At 47.7% G+C, this 18,205-nt stretch overlaps 1 protein-coding gene across 3 annotated transcripts in view; it reads left to right on the top strand.

Moving 5' to 3' along the window:
* amer3 (APC membrane recruitment protein 3) overlaps positions 1 to 18,205 on the top strand; it is a 240,958-nt gene that overhangs the window by 10,509 nt on the left and 212,244 nt on the right. The gene's annotated exons all lie outside the window — the stretch shown is intronic.

Below are 18,205 nucleotides of genomic sequence, written 5' to 3'. Positions count from 1 at the left end.
CCGTTCCATCACATTTTGAGCACCTTTTAAATGTTGTCTAGCCAATTCACCTGCTCTATTTAATTGTTCCCTAAAATTTGACACGTAATCCAATAATGTAATTTCCGATTTCTCACTCACCAATTTTTCCTTTATCAATTTAAGTTGTCCTCTTACCTCATGACCAAAAATTAGTTCAAAAGGTCTGAATTTGGTTGACTCATTAGGTGCATCCCTAATTGCAAACAGTACGGATGCAATTCCTTTTTCCCAATCCTCTGGATAATGGTGACAATAAGCCCTCAACATTGTCTTTAATGTCTGATGGCACCTTTCTTTTAAAAACATTTTTTTAAATTCAATTTTAGCCAATTTTCAACAAACCCCCCCTTACAGAAAAAAGAAAAGCATAAAACAGACAGATCAGTATCGTACACTGATATCACGAATTCCCCCAATGTACAACACCTCCCCCATGAAACAATAATAAACACAGACCTGACCCCCCCCCCCCCATGTGTTGCTGCTGCTGCTGACCACCTCCTAATGTTCTGCTAGAAAGTCTAGGAACGGTTGCCACCACCTGAAGAACCCTTGCACAGACCCTCGCAAGGCAAACTTTACCCTCTCCAATTTAATAAACCCTGCCATGTCGCTGATCCAGGCTTCTACGCTTGGGGGCTTCGCATCCTTCCACTGTAGCAGAATCTTCCGCCGGGCTACCAAGGACGCAAAGGCCAGAATACCGGCGTCTTTCGCCTCCTGCACTCCTGGCTTATCCAATACCCCAAATAATGCTAACCCCCAGCTTGGCTTGACCCAGGTGTCCACCACCTTTGACACAGTTCTCGCAAAGTCCCTCCAAAACCCATCCAGCACCGTACACGCCCAGAGCATATGGGCGTAGTTTGCTGGGCTCCCCGAGCACCTCACACACCTGTCCTCTACCCAAAAAAACATACTCAACCACGACCCTGTCATATGCGCTCTGTAAAAAACCTTAAATTGTATCAGGCTAAGCCTGGCGCAAGAGGAGGAAGAATTAACTCTACCCAGGGCATCAGCCCACAGACCTTCATCTATCTCCTCCCCAAGCACCTACTCCCATTTACCCTTTAGCTCCTCCACCGAGGTCTCCTCCTCTTCCTGCATCTCCTGATAGACCGCCGAGACCTTGCCTTCTCCAACCCACACCCCCAAGACCACCCTAGCTTGAATCTTACGTGCTGGAAGCAGTGGAAATTCCCTCACCTGCCCTCTCATGAACGTCCTCACCTGCATGTACCTGAAGGCATTTCCGGGGGGTACCCCAAATTTCTCCTCCAGCGCCCCAAGTCTCGCAAACGTCCCGTCTATAAACAGGTCCCCCATTCTTTTAATTCCTGCCCGATGCCAGCTCAGAAACCCCCCATATATTCTACATGGGACAAACCGATGGTTCTCTCGGATTGGGCACCAAACCGAGACCCTACCTCACCCCTGTGGTGCCTCCACTGCCCCCAAATTTTCAGAGTCGCCGCCACCACCGGGCTCGTGGTGTACTTTGTCGGCGGGAGCAGCAGCTGTGCCGTCACCAGCGCTCTCAGACTCGTGCCCACACAGGACGCCATCTCCAGCCTATTCCACGCCGCCACCTCCCCCTCCATTACGCACTTACGGATCATCGCCACATTGGCAGCCCAGTAGTGCCTTCATAGATTGGGCCACGCTAGCCCTCCTCTGTCCCTGCTACGCTCCAGAGACACCCTTTTTACCCTCGGGGTCTTATTCGCCCACACAAATCCCATTATGCTCCTGCTGACCCGTTTACAAAAGGCCTTTGGGATCAGGATGGGAAGGCACTGGAACACAAAGAGGAACCTCGGAAGGACCGTCATTTTCACCGACTGCACCCTACCCGCCAACGACAGTGGCAACATATCCCACCTTTTAAATTCCTCCTCCATCTGCTCCACCAGCCGCGTCAAATTGAACTTGTGCAGGGCCCCCCAACTCCTAGCCACCTGGATCCCCAGGTACCGAAAGCTCCTTTCCGCCCTCTTCAGCGGAAGCTCATCTATCTCCCTTCCCTGGTCCCCTTGGTGTATCACAAAGAGCTCACTCTTCCCTACATTAAGCTTATATCCGGAAAAGTCCCCGAACTCCCTGAGGATCCGCATAACCTCCGGCATCCCCTCCACTGGGTCCGCCACATGCAATAACAGGTCATCGGCATACAGCGACACCCGGTGTTCCTCTCCCCCCCCCTCAAACCAGTCCTCTCCAGTTCCTGGACTCCCTCAGTGCCATGGCCAAAGGCTCAATTGCCAATGCGAACAACAAGGGGGATAGGGGACACCCCTGCCTCGTCCCCGGTACAGCCAAAAGTATTTCAACCTCTGCCGGTTCGTGGCCACACTCGCCACCGGGGCTTCATAAAGTAGCCTAACCCAACTGATGAACCCCTCCCCGAATCCAAACCTCCTCAGCACTTCCCAAAGATACTCCCACTCCACCCTATCGAAGGCCTTCTCCGCGTCCATAGCCACCACTACCTCCGCTTCCCCTCCACTGTGGGCATCATAATTACGGTGAGGAGTCTCCGCACATTGGTGTTCAACTGCCTAACCTTCACAAATCCCGTCTGGTCCTCGTGAATCACCCCCGGGGCACAGTCCTCAATTCTGGTAGCCAGCACCTTTGCCAACAACTTCGCGTCGACGTTGAGGAGCGAGATCGTCCTGTACGACCCACACTGTAATGGGTCCTTGTCCCGCTTCAGGATCAGTGAGATCAGCGCCCTGGACATTGTCGGGGGCAGGCCCAGGCCCCCCCCCCCCCTCGCCTCATTGAAAGTCCTCACTAGTAGTGGGCCCAACAGGTCCATGTACATCTGATAGAATTCCACCGAGAACCCATCCGGCCCCGGGGCCTTCCCTGCCTGCATGCTCCCCAACCCTTTAACCAGCTCCCTCAGCCCAATCGGTGCCCCTAGCCCAACCACCTGCTCCTCCTCCACCCTCGGGAACCTCAGCCGATCCAAAAATGGGCGCATCCCCCCCTCCCCCGTCGGGGGCTCAGACCTATACAGCTCCTCATTAAAGTCCCTGAAGACTCCATTTATTCCCACCGCACTCCGCACCGTGTTCCCCTCTCTATCCCTAACTTCCCCAATCTCCCTTGCTGCCTCCCGCTTCCGAAGCTGATGTGCCAACATCCGGCTCGCCTTCTCCCCATATTCGTACACCGCCCCTTGCGCTTTCCTCCACTGCACCTCTGCCTTCCTGGTAGTCAATAGGTCGAATTCGGCCTGGAGGCTTCGTCGCTCCTTGAGTAATCCCTCCTCGGGGGCCTCTGCATACCTCCTATCCACCCTTAATATCTCCCCCACCAATCTCTCCCTCTCCTCTCTTTTCTCTCCTTATGGGCCCTAGTGGAGATTATCTCTCCCCTGACCACCGCCTTCAGCGTCTCCCAGACCACCCCCACCTGCACCTCCCCATTGTCGTTAGCCTCTAAATATCTTTCAATGCCCCCGGATCCGCCCGCTCACCTCCTTATCCGCCAACAGTCCCACATCGAGGCACCACAGCGTGCGCTGTTCCCTCTCCTCCCCCAACTCCAACTCCACCTAATGCGGGGCATGATCTGAGATAGTTATGGCTGAATATTCCGTGCCCTCCACCCTCGGGATTAGTGTCCTACTCATAATGAAGAAATCTATCCAGGAGTAGGCTTTATGGATGTCGGAAAAAAAGTAAAATTCCCTGGCCCCTGGCCTGGCAAACCTCCATGGGTCCACTCCCCCCATCTGGTCCATAAACCCCCGAAGCACCTTGGCCGCCGCCGGCCTCTTACCCGTCCTGCACCTGGATCGGTCTAATGCTGGGTCCAACACCGTGTTGAAGTCCCACCCCATTATCAAGCTCCCTGTCTCCAGGTCCGGAATCCGACCCAACATGCGCCTCATGAATCCGGCATTGTCCCAGTTCAGGGCGTATACATTCACTAGTACCACCCGCACCCCCTGCAGCTTACCACTCACCATCACGTACCGACCTCCATTATCTGCCACGATGTTCAGCGTCTCAAATGACACCCGCTTCCCCACCAAGATCGCCACCCCTTGATTCTTCGCGTCCAACCCCGAGTGGAAAACCTGCCCTACCCATCCCTTTCTCAGCCTAATCTGATCTGTCACCTTCAAATGCGTCCCCTTCTGCCTTCAGTCCCTTCAGGTGCGCGAACACAGGGGCCCTCTTGACCGGCCCGTTCAGGCCTCTCACATTCCAAGTTATCATCCGGATCAGGGGGCTCCCCCCCCCCCCCACCGACTAGCCATCTCCCTTTCTAGGCCAGCCACATGCCCGCGCCTCCCGCACCCTCCATTCCCCCAGGCGGTGGACCCCCGCCCCGACTCTCTCTCCGAGCTCCAGCTCCCCTTTGGCCAGTGCAGCAGCAACCCAGTTCCCCCCCCTTCCCCCCTATTCCCCCTCCCCCACAGCTAGGTTCCCCCCCCCCCCCCCCCCCCCAGCTGTATTGCTCCCCCCATGGCACTCCCGTAAGTCAGCAGACTCCTGCTGACCCCGGCCTCTCCCGCTACTCCATCGACCCCCCAGTGTGAGAATTTCTCCTCCCCCTGGCAGTCAGCGTGCGCTCCCCTCCAACACCGCCCTTTCCCCTTGACCCCACCCCCTTCCTTCTGATGCCACCTTTCTAACGCTCCCTGCGATTCTGGATGGTACGCAGTTGATATAAATTGTTTTATTCCTAAGCTATCCATAACTTCTTTGAATAACCTTGAGGTAAAATTTAATCCTTGATCTGATTTTATTTCTGTGGGTAGTCCATATCTAGTAAAGAATTTAAGTAACTCCTCCACAATCCTTTTAGCTGTAATGTTACTTACTGGAATGGCCTCTGGAAACCTAGTAGACACATCCATTATCGTCAAAAGATATTGATTCCCACTTTTTGTTTTAGGAAGCGGTCATACGCAATCAATTAGGACCCTTGTAAAAGGTTCCTCAAATGCTGGAATGGGTATTAAGGGCACTGGTTTTATCACTGCTTGAGGTTTCCCTATCACTTGACATGTGTGACACGATTGACAAAATTTAACTACATCTTTATGTAGTCCAGGCCAATAAAAATGTTTTTGGATTTTAGCTTGAGTTTTCATATTCCCAAATGACCTCCCACTGAACATAGAACATAGAATGATACAGCGCAGTACAGGCCCTTCGGCCCACGATGTTGCACCGACGTGGGAAGTCAAAAAACAAAAGCCATCTAACCTACACTATGCCATTATCATCCATATGCTTATCCAATAAACTTTTAAATGCCCTCAATGTTGGCGAGTTCACTACTGTTGCAGGTAGGGCATTCCACGGCCTCACCACTCTTTGCGTAAAGAACCTACCTCTGACCTCTGTCCTATATCTATTACCCCTCAGTTTAAGGCTATGTCCCCTCGTGCTAGCCATTTCCATCTGCGGGAGAAGGCTCTCACTGTCCACCCTATCTAACCCCCTGATCATTTTGTATGCCTCTATTAAGTCTCCTCTTAACCTTCTTCTCTCTAACGAAAACAACCTCAAGTCCATCAGCCTTTCCTCATAAGATTTTTCCTCCATACCAGGCAACATCCTGGTAAATCTCCTCTGCACCCGCTCCAAAGCTTCCACGTCGTTCCTATAATGCGGTGACCAGAACTGTACGCAATACTCCAAATGCGGCCGTACCAGAGTTTTGTACAGCTGCAACATGACCTCATGACTCCGGAACTCAATCCCTCTACCAATAAAGGCCAACACTCCATAGGCCTTATTCACAACCCTATCAACCTGGGTGGCAACTTTCAGGGATCTATGTACATGGACACCTAGATCCCTCTGCTCATCCACACTTCCAAGAACTTTACCATTAGCCAAATATTCCGCATCCCTGTTATTCCTTCCAAAGTGAATCACCTCACACTTCTCTACATTATACTCCATTTGCCACCTCTCAGCCCAGCTTTGCAGCTTATCTATGTCCCTCTGTAACCTGCTACATCCTTCCGCACAGTCGACAACACCACCGACTTTAGTGTCGTCTGCAAATTTACTCACCCACCCTTCTGCGCCCTCCTCTAGGTCATTGATAAAAATGACAAACAGCAACGGCCCCAGAACAGATCTTTGTGGTACGCCACTTGTAACTGAACTCCATTCTGAACATTTCCCATCAACCACCACCCTCTGTCTTTCAGCTAGCCAATTTCTGATCCACATCTCTTAATCACCCTCAATCCCCAGCCTCCGTATTTTCTGCAATAGCCTACCGTGGGGAACCTTATCAAATGCTTTACTGAAATCCATATACACCACATCAACTGCTCTACCCTTGTCTACCTGTTCAGTCACCTTCTCAAAGAACTCGATAAGGTTTGTGAGGCATGACCTACCCTTCACAAAGCCTTGCTGACTATCCCTAATCATATTATTCCTATCTAGATGATTATAAATCTTGTCTCTTATAATCCCCTCCAAGACTTTATCCACAACAGACGTGAGGCTCACCGGTCTATAGTTGCCGGGGTTGTCTCTACTCCCCTTCTTGAACAAAGGGACCACATTTGCTATCCTCCAGTCCTCTGGCACTATTCCTGTAGCAAATTCCGGTACCTCATGTGCAACTCGCAACACCTCCTTTCTATACCCTACCGGCAATACTACTTGATGAACTTCTGCCCACTTTTCATCCGCCTGCATATGTAAAGGTCAACATTTTCTCATCAAGACATTACTTTTACGGTAATAACACTCTGGTATACACTCCGATTCCTCTTCCGTGTATGCTTTCTGATACATCCGTTTTATTTCTATATCTTTTTGTTGTAACTCCGCCAATTTTCCTGAACTAAAAATATCCGCCTCATCCTCCACCTGTTCTTGTTCTTTTTCAACCATCTGATCAAAAATCGTTTCTGATAATTGCTCTTCAACTTCATCTTCACTCTTTGATTTCTCCTCTTGTCTTAACCTGTGACTTTGCGACCTTGTTACTACACAATCAGGAAAACCCCCAGGATATATGTCCTTCAACACTTCAGTTGTCTGATTTTCCACTGGCTTATCCACCACAGTAGGCATCACTCCCACCTGCTATATCATTATATTCAGCTATATCATTACCCAAGATAAACTGTATTCCTGGACAAAATAGTTTCTCTATTACTCCTACTACCACTTCACCACTCTTCACTGGACTTTCCAAACTTACCTTATATAATGGAACACTGCTCCTTTCACCCTGAATTCAACATATTACACCTTTTCTGGCAACATTCTTCCCAAACTACACAACTCCTCATCTCTTACCATTAAAGATTGACTAGCTCCCGTATCTCTTAAAATTGTGACTTCTTTACCTGCTCCTCCTGATACACATGAGTAAACTTTACCCACACAAGTAAATTCTTTAAAGAGATCTGGCACCTTCTTATCAATCACCTCTTGATCAGGCTGTACAATCATTTGCACCTTCTTCGCTTCACTTGGGTTTTCCTTTATCACTATAACAAACCCCACTGTCTTATCCTGTTTTACCATATCAGCCTTCCCAGTGCTTTTCTTCAACCACCAACACTGTGACTTTACATGGCCTAGTTTATTTCAGTAAAAGCATTTGAAACTTTTCATTTCTTTTCCACCCTCCTGGATTTCCTTTTTAATCTGAGGTACATTCTCCTTATTATCTCCCATCAGATCACCTTTACCTTTACCACTTGAATATTTCTCATGTCCCCAGTTTCTGTGACTTTACATGGCCTAGTTTATTACAGTAAAAACATTTGAAACTTTTCATTTCTTTTCCACCGTCCTGGATTTCTTTTTTAGTCTGAGGTGCACTCTCCTTATATCGCCCATCAGATCACCTTTACTTTTACCACTTGAGTATTTCTCATGTCCCCAGTTTCTATCCCTCACAGGCTGATGTCGGAAACCAAACTTTGATTTATGAACTAATTCATAATCATCTGCCATTTCTGCTGCTATTCTCGCAGTTTTAACCCTTTGTTCTTCCACATGAGTTCTCACTACATCAGAAATTGAATTTTTAAACTCCTCCAAAAGTATAATTTCTCTGAGAGCTTCATACGTTTGGTCTATTTTCAAACCTATCAAAATTACTCTGTTTGATCCTATCAAACTCCATGTATCTTTGACCAGGTTCTTTCCTTAAATTTCTAAACCTTCAGGCACTAGTTCATATGCACCTAAGATGGATTTTTTCACCTCCTCATACGACTCAGATACCTCATCTGATAGTGATGCAAATACTTCACTAGCCCTACCTACCAGCTTTGTTTGAACCAGTAATACCCACATGTCCTGTGGCCATTTAATTTTGTTTAGCTACCTTCTCAAATGAAATGAAAAAGGCTTCTACCTCCTTCTCATCAAACCATGGCAATGCTTGGACATATTTAAATAGATCCTGACCAAGCCTTCGACTATGACGCTCTTTCTCACTATCCTCATCACTATCATCTAACTGTACGGTTCCCTTTGCACCTGCCAATTTTAACTGACTGTCATCTTTTATGGCCATTTTCTGAAGTTCAACTCTCTCTCTTTATCTTTTTCCCTGCTCTGTATCTCCCTTTCTCTTTCATTTTCCTCCCTCTCTTTTTCTTCTTCCTCTCTATCTCTTTCATATTCAAGCTGCTTTAATCCTTTCTCATGTTCCATTTGTTTAATTTGTAACTGAATTTTTGCCATTTCCAATGAGTCAAACTGTATCTCAGGCAACTTTAAATGCTTAGCCACCACCATAATTACCTTATCTTTTTGCATTTTGTCAGGTAATGTTAACTGCAATGTTTTTGCCAAATCTAACAGCCTGCTTTTGTCTCTGTCCGTAAGGTACTGCGTGTGACCATCTCCACCCCCAAAAACTTCAGAGCCTCTGAAAGAGCCATTGTTTACAACACACTCCCCACTTAAACTGAAATACCACACCTGAAAATCAACCACAATATGCTCACCCCTCACTGTCTTTAAGTTCACTAAGCCAATCCAATAGATAGACTTTTATCCCAGATGAGCCCCCAATTTGTTATGGGCCAGGGTTTAGAGAACCCCAAAGTGTATCATGGAGTTCACCTGACCCACAACTTTTACTAGAGTGTGGTATGGGGAGCACACGGCCCACTCTACAGGTGTGGTACAACAGAAATGGAAAACGTATTTTTTTAAAGCAAAACAATGTTTATTCCATTAACTCAAGTTAACCTTTTTAAAACATACAGTGAACATCTTAGCAACCATCAATTCAAATACAACCTCCAAAGAATCCAACACTAAATAATCCTTAAGCTGTCCTTTTGACATTCATAAGACTTAAAAAGCTTTAAAACACAAAGATCAGGTTTACATTCACTATTGAGAGCAGTTATTAGTTTTAAATCACCAAAGGATCGATTTACAGTCTTTAAATTACAGAGGGAGAGACTAATACCCCTTCTGGCTGTGACTGCAGCTATCCAGCTCTGAAAGCGAAACTAAAACACATCATGCAGCAAACAGCCTAAAACGAAAGTAAAAAGCTGACAGACAGCCCAGCTCCACCCTCACTCTGACATCACTGATAAACACCCATTTCTTAATGGTACATTTCTCAAACACCCATTTCTTAAAGGTACTCTCACATGACAGGTGCAATAAAATTTAACTCTTTTATAAGCTCACAGCCAACCAATCATTTGCCAAGATAAGTAATAATGCAAACAGCATTGTATAAACTGCAGACGAGATTTCTGAATAGCAGGATGACATGCATTCCATTCACAAATAAGAGCATACTGTACCTCGAATTATACATGTCTGCAGAACATATATTACATGTACTATTCACATCGTTATCTGCTACACGCAACAAAGAAATCAGTCGAAAATTTACTAAATGAATTATATTTAAACTCAAAATATTTTACAAACTTCATGTCAAAAATTCAGGGTTGCTGCATTACTAGTAATCAAGGTGGACTAACTAGATTGTGCTTTACTGAATACAGTTTATTTAAATGGGTAGCTATGACGTTTACAACTGAACAATTATACTATTGTGCTGAATACCTATGGATTATATTGCTGAATATTTGTACTGTATGTAGCAGAATTGTGTTGGGGTCGCAGTAGAAAATTTGCTGGTGTTACAAAACCTAGCAAAATAGCACAATAGTGATGATGATAATTAAAGGCTTCATGGTGGCATAGGCTGGATGGTGAAATGGGCAGAATCATGGAGTTCAGTTTGGAGAAATATGGGGCAGACTTCTCGGAACCTCCACGCCAAAATTGCGATCAGCGCGGGGAAGGAGAATGGGCATTGACGCCGAAAACCAGCGCGACACTGGTCCCTGGAGAATCACCGTGAATCACGCGCGTTCTACGCGGAGTGGGCCATTGACAGAGGCCCCACCTCACGATTCCCCGAAGAAAACTGGCCGAGTTCCCAATAGCGTGGTTCTAACCATGTTTTGCCTGTCGGGAATGGTTTCTTCAAGAGAGTCCAGAGTGAAATGCCCGTGTTTTGATGCTGGAGTGGTGACATAGCCCCATTATTGGAGAATCCCGCCCATGATATAATGCTCTTTGGGGGAACTAATAGAAAATGCCAGCATGCTAGAAATAGCACACTTTGAAAAGTGTAGATGAGCAGAGGCACCCTTGGTATTCAGAGACACAAGCCCTTATAGGCGGCACGACAAGTGGATATGATAGTTAAATAAAAGTGTATAGGCTAATTTGGTTTATAAATGGTAGAATTGAAAAAGAAAGTGATCATGCTAGAACTTCATTGATCGCTGGTTTGCCTGAGATAAAATATTGTGGACAATTCTGGGTACCTATTTATGATTTATTATTTCTATTAATAACACCACAGCAAGAGATTGGATTAAATTAAAGGGTTAGTTTATTTGCACACTCTCAAATTTTGGAGGGGGGTAGCAATGTTACCTCCTATGCACTCATACAGTAAAAGAGGGATAGATAAAATAAAGATTTACAGGGAAAAGACCAGAGAGAACATAATTGTTGTTTCTTGTGTGCCTAGAGTCCAGAATCAAAGTTCAAAAAGGTATCTCTTAATGGAGTTTGGTACGTTGAAAACCAATGCTGTATAATTCACTTTTCCAGTGGAGTTGACTTCACATGAGGAGGTAACCATACAGAGATGAATCGGTCTTGTAGGCAATGGTAAGTTCCAGTAGAAACACTGTAGATAGGCCAGGTATTTAATCTGGGTAAAGCCCCTTCTCTGTGTTTCTGCTTGTAGATGGTAAAATAGCAGTTACTTGCGAAATTCAGGCCATTGATTTAACAGTTTCCTGTGCACTAATTATGTGATTGGACTGATCTGAAAATAAAAACACCCGAATGAGTACTCAGATTTCTGGTAACAAGTATCATTGTAACATAATTGGTGATTAAGGTTATAGACTGTCGAGGTTCAGATGATCGGACGCTTGTCTTCAAGAATTTAAAAGGCTATGAACACATGATGATAGATTCTTTACGCTGAGAAGAAAGATGGTAAAATGGGGGTACAATTTTAAAATAATTGCAAATGGCACACATCCCAGTAGCCAAGGGTGGGCGATGTTGCTGCTCATCATTTGTTTCTAGAAGAGTGAGGAGTGCCGATCTGACAGGTGCTCAAACTGGCTCTCCTGGGGAAAGGGTTGCTGTGCCCTTAGCCAAGCTGATCCAATATAGCTACCGCACTGGCATCTACCCAGCAATGTGGAACATTGCCCAGGTATGTCCTGTACACAACAAAGCAGGACAAATTCAACCTGGTCAATTACTGCCCCAGCAGTCTGCTCTTGATCATCAGTAAAGTGATGAAAGGGGTCATTACCAGTGCTCTCAAGTGGCATTTACTGAGAAATAACCTGCTGGTGCTCAGTTTCAGTTAGTCCAGGGCCACCCAGCTCCTGATGTCATCACCACCTTGGTTTAACATTGACAAAATAACTGAACTCCAGAGGTGAGGAGAAAGTTACTGCCCTAGACATGAAGGCTGCATTTGACTGAGAATGGCATCAAGGAGCCTGAGCAAAGCTGGAATCAATGAGAATCAAGGGGAAAACTCTCTGCTGGTTGGAATCATATCTGGCATGAAGGAAGATAGTTGTGATGGTTGGAGGTCAGTCTTTTCAGTTCCTGGCCATCACTGCAGAGTTCCTCAGGGTAGTGTCCTAGACCCAACCATCTTCAGCGACTTCAACAATGACTTTCCTTCCATCACAAAGTCAGAAGTGGGCATGTTCGTTGGTGACTGCACAATGTTCAGCAGCATTTGTGGCTCCTCAAACACTGAAGCAGTCCATGTCCAAATGCAGCAAGACCTGAACAATATCCAGGCTTGGGCTGACAAGAGGCAAGTAACATTCAATGCCACACAAGTGCCAGGCAATGACCATCTCCTACAAGAGAGAATCCAACCATTTCCCGTTGGCAGTCAAAGACACTACCATTCCTGAATTGCCCACTATCAATGTCCTGAGGGTTACCATTGACCAGAAACTTAAATGGACCAGCCATATAAATACTGTGGCTACAAGAGCAGGTTAGAGGCTAGGAATTGTGTAGTGACCAACTGACCTCCTAACTCACCAAAGCCAGACCACCATCTACAAGGCATGAGTCAGGAATGTAATGGAACACTTACCTACTTACTTAAGGGGTATAATGGGACACTCCACTTGCCTGGATGAGTGCAGCTCAAACAACACCCAATAAGCTCGACACCATCCTAGTCAAAGTAGCCTGCTTGATTGGCACCCCATCTGCAAACATCAACTCCCTCCACCACCAGTGCACAGTAGCAGCAGTTGGAGCACTACAAGATGCATCAACTCACCAAGACTCCTTCGAAAGCAACTTTCAAATTTGTGACCTCTATCACCTAGAGGGACAAGAGCAGCAGATATGTGGTAAAACCTCCACCAGCAATTTCCCTCTCAGCCACTCACCATCCTGATGTGAAACTATATCACCGTTACTTCACTGTCACTGAGTCAAAATCCTGGAACTCCCTCCCTAATTGCACCATGGGTGTACTACATCACATGGTCTGCAGCATTTCGAGAAGGCAGCTCACCTTCACCTTCCCAAGGGCAATGAGGGATGGGCAATAAATGCTGGCTTTGCCAGCGACACCTACATCCCATGAATGAATGGAAAAAAATGGTGTTGCAGGTGAAGAATGGATTAATGAATGCACTTTCTGCCATTCAGATGAAGAGAAGCCATATTGCGCTGGTGTGCACACGGATGGGTGATGCTGGGGTGCCCAACATCCTGATCCTGTCCACATTTGAATCGGATGCCCTGGACTTGGAATGCAAGCGAGGAGCAAGGTCCACAGGTCTCAGAGAGGCAGGTTTCTAAGAGAACAATAAAGTGTAGTTGGCAGATGAGATACTGAGCAAGAAGGGCAGGGTTGTACCATATCCAATGAGACATTCAAATCCAGAGAATCCATTGCTTGGCCACTCACAGTGCATCAGCGAGGCACATGTCTGTTTTGGTAAGACATTGTTGTGTTTGCACAGTTACTTAGTGAGAATGCTCTTAATGACATAATCTGATTCTCCACCATAAGCACCATCCGGACGATGCTCTGCTGACCCTGAGGAGGAGCTGCTGACCAATGCACCCATGTCGCATGCACTGTTTGTACCGAGCACCAGTGCAGATACAGGCACATCAATGGTTTACGGTGCATCAGCTCAGTTTGGAGCGCACTGTGGTGAGGGCACATCATACTTACTTGAGAAGCTGGCAGAGGCAGAGAGAGCCCAGGGTGCTGAAGGCTGGAAGACTGCTGGAGGCCAGGATCTGAAGCAGTTTGAGGCCAATGGTGAACGGCTGGAGTCAACCATCAGGCAGCAGCTTCTTGTTATCCAGTGGAATGCGTAGGATGATCTGGCAGAAAGCCCTGAGGGTCTATGTACCATGGTATCTATCATGCAGGAATCCATGGGGAGCGTGAGCACTGCGTTGATCCTGAGAACTGAGTGCACAGCCTTCTGCATTGAGAGAGTAGCGACTATCATGGAGAGGCAGCCCCAGGAACAGAATCAAGGGTTCCTGGGTTTGCGCTTGGACCTGCCCACACACTGTCTGTGATAAAGGTCACTGTCAGTGTGAGAGATGGATGAGGAACCTGGTCTCTCTGCTAGGTGCCTGTCCATCAGTGGTGAGCAGGGAGGTTCAGCCATACTTCACGCTGGTTGACGTGCTGCCTGTTGCCTCTGTGACAAGGGCGACAGCTCCTCTGACTTTCTGTCTGTGACCTTGGCATCATCTGAGGACTCAGTGACAGAGGAGTGCCCAGTCCTGTCGTTGATTGTACCCTCCTAGGTGGATCCTGCTGAGGACTCACCAGCCGGAGCATGCCTGACAGGTTCACCAGGGCCAACAAGACAATAGAGCCAGCAATCTGCTTCCAATGCCACTGTCAACAAGGTGGGGGCACCAAAACGAGCACCTGCAAACGTACGTTTAAGGCACCATGATTACACAATGAGTTCTCACGGGTGACATGCATTCTTTTCATCAGTGTTATGTGTCATTTTTGTGTGATGTTAGTAACCTTGGGCGTCATTCTCCGACCCCCCAGCGGGTCGGAGAATGGCCGTTGGCCGCTGTGAATCCCGCCCCCGCCAAATATCCGGTACCGCGCCGGTTGGCGGGCCCCCCCGCTGGATTCTCCGGACGGGATGGGCCGAAGTCCCATCGATAAATTGCCTGTCCCGCCGGCGTAAATTAAAGTACCTATTTACCGTCGGGACAAGGCGGCGTGGGCGGGCTCCGGGGTCCGGGCGCGGTGCGATCTGGCCCCGGGGGGTGCCCCGGCCCGCGATCGGGGCCCACCGATCCGCGGGCGGGCCTGTGCCGTGGGGGCACTCTTTCCCTTCCGCCTCCGCAACGGTCGCCACCATGGCGGAGGCGGAAGAGACTCTCCCCACTGCGCATGCGCGGGAAACTGTCAGCGGCCGCTGATGCTCCCGCGCATGTGCCGCCCGGAGATGTCATTTCCGCGCCAGCTGGCGGGGCAACAAAGGCCGTTTCCGCCAGCTGGTGGGGCGGAAATCCCTCCGGCGCCGGCCTAGCCCCTCAATGTCGGGGCTCGGCCCCCAAAGATGCGGAACATTCCGCACCTTTGGGGCGGCGCGATGCCCGTCTGATTGGCGCCGTTTTGGGCGCCAGTCGGCGGACATCGCGCCGTTTGGGGAGAATTTCGCCCCGTGTTTGTAACTCTGGTAACGGTTTTGTTTCAATACCCTGAGTGTCCTTCTGTTCAATAGACCTCATCAGTGCCTTATTATAGATGGCATGGGCAACAATCTTCATTCCAGAGGTTGAGAGGTGACATTGGGGTCATGGCATTGCCTCCTCAGAAATGTGTATGATGGTGGTGTTGCCCTTGCAATGAGATTGAAGTCATGTCTTGGCATCCTAGCTGAATGGCATGGAATCAAGGTCTCCCTGATGTCTTTGTCTCCATAGTTCCTCAAATCTGCCCCCTCGTCCTCACTCTGTGTCTGTCCAGCCTCCTCATTCGATCCATCAGCAGTCTTCCTGTGATGCTTATGGAGCAGCCTTGCTATTCGCATTCTCTCGTGGATCCCTCCCCCCTTGCTAGAGCCACATTGTGCAGAGTGCAGCAGACAATAGTGATATATGACAGTCGCTCTGGAAGATATTGCAGTGCACCCCCTGATTGGTCCAGACAGTGAAACCTCATCTTCAGCAGCCCAGTAGTCCCCGCAACCACCACCCTTGTGGTACCAACTGTATCTCTCTTCTGCCACTATCCTAGAGTGCTGGAGTGGCGTCGTGAGCAACAAACCATTCACCTGAACTCGAGTCACAAACAACTTTGGCACCTGGGAATGTCGCAGGATGTGAGCATCATTGACCCTGGCAAGAAACCTCTCCTCCCACAGGTCTCTCCCTGTGACGCTGCCTGTGGACACCTAGTCTCCTAGCCCTTTGGCCCCTCTCTTCCTCAGAGGAGGAATTCCCCCAGGCAGAGGACACAATTCCCATCTGCTGAAATGCAGAAGGCACTGCCCTGGGCAGAAGGCTGCAATGGGTAGAAATGCTCCAACAGAATTACCAGGACAAAAATACCAGAGCAAAAGCTTCAGAAGACACCCCAGGGAAAGGTCCAAATTCTCGGCAATGAAGCAGCAGCAAACTCTCGCCTGAACTCCTAACAACTCACACAGCAAATGCTTCAGCCCCCTTTTATCTCACCCTTGGATGAGAAAAGTGAAAAAAGACAGGATGCCCACTTGCCCGTGTGACGAGCGTGAAATTGTATGGGTAACATAAAATCACCTTGATTTGTCCTTTTAATTTCTTTGAATGGCTGATTAATTGTCCGGCAGGTGCGTTTCTGATTCCTGTGCAACCGCCGACCGTGCTATCACATGAGTACGCGATGACGTCAGGCCACGCGCCTGGCATCTTCTCATGATATTTCACAATCTTCCTGTTCTGCTGCTCACCCACGTCTACCATGTAAAATTCAGGCCATTATCTATTTTTGTAACTATGAAATAATCTGCTGGTTTAGAAAGGTCTTCCCATTTTCAAATCTTAAATTCTTGTATTTTTCTACCATTCAATTCTCAATCAATGCCACCTAACTGAAAATACCCTTGCACTATGTGACACAATAGCCTGGATTTTCACATGGACAGAGAGGCTCTCCATCGTGGCACAAAATGACAACTAAGCCCAGAAATAGTAAGTCCCACCCCCAGACACACAGCACTACCTATTTCTGTGGGGGAGGGAATGGAGTCATGCTGAGGTTCACGCATGCACATTTTACAGAGACAGTTGGCCATTTAAATCATCAGATGCATCTGCTGAAGGAGGATTTTCGGAGGCCAGGAATGTGAAAACCTGAGTGTGCACATTTGATGAAACAAGAGCTGGTCTGTGCTTGGTGAATTTGTTTGGATAGCGAGGGTCTCCCTTTGGAAAGATAAAGTACCCCTTTGAATCTGATCAAGGCCCCCTTGGGAAGGTGACCTTTAGTGTAGGATAGATGTCCTCTGGAATTGTTAAAAGTAGGCTAAATATGCAAAAAAAGTGCATAACCCCAGTATTGTCAAGCTAATTGGAACTGTCAACAAATCTTTCAAACTCAACGATCAAAACTGTCAGAAACATCTGTCAAAGGGACCTGTAAAAAGAAGCTGTCAGAACTGTCAGGAAGACTCATCAAGACTGTCAAGATGACTTGTCAAGTTGTCAAGGTTTTTAAAATGCCTGCCCTTTAAATATTTGAAAGAATGCCTGGAGTGTTAAAACGTTGTTTGCCATAGTTGCAGGGGTATAGGTTGGCATGGAAGGTTTGGCATGAGGTGGCATGCATTGGCATAGGTGGGGCATGTGGAGTATTAGGAATGAGGACTGGAGGGATGTTTTTTGTTTTATTGTCTTTCACGCCATGCCAGAGCACAGATTCAGGCCTTCTGACAAGCCCGACTCTTCACTCATTCCGGGCATGGTCGGCCTGATTTCCAATCCAGCCCCCCCGCGCCCCCCCACCCCCCTCCACCCCCCCCTCCACCCCCACCCCCCCCCCTCCCCCTCCAACTACCCAGAGCAAAAATTACAATTTCCAAGCCTCCTTTTCCCGGGTCAGGCCCACAAAGTTGGGAAATGTCCTGACTCAGTGCAGCTGACCCGGGAGCAAAAATCCAGACTAGTGCATTAGCGTTCACCATTGGGACCCGGACTAAAGTTTTGTTGTTGAGATGAAAGCCTGCTCTGCCTTGGGCCATGTAAAATAACTGTGCGCTGTCTCATCGACGTTCCCATTGTATATTGTCTCACACTATTCGATATAGATTGTCAATCTGAGGCCGATAACTGATGTGAGGCATGATAAATAATTATCTGGTGCAGTAAAGCATATCCTTCTGAGGATGGGATTGTTGAGGTTGGTAGAAGGACTCTTCCTTCTTGGTATAGTTGGAGTGCATGATGTTGACACTGGGATGTAGAAATTGTGATGTGTGTAAACACTGAACTTACCTTCTCGGAAATTTATCCTTTACTATTTTGCGAGATTTATTGCCCATTTTTAAAACAAATGTGTCAATGGCTCAGTTAGCATAGCAGAAAAATATATTTTTAGATATGCGTTTGGAAAGTTA

This window comes from Scyliorhinus torazame, chromosome 14, assembly GCF_047496885.1.
Source record: "Scyliorhinus torazame isolate Kashiwa2021f chromosome 14, sScyTor2.1, whole genome shotgun sequence".
Lineage (NCBI taxonomy): Eukaryota > Metazoa > Chordata > Chondrichthyes > Carcharhiniformes > Scyliorhinidae > Scyliorhinus > Scyliorhinus torazame.
This window is presented reverse-complemented; position numbering and strand designations above follow the sequence as displayed.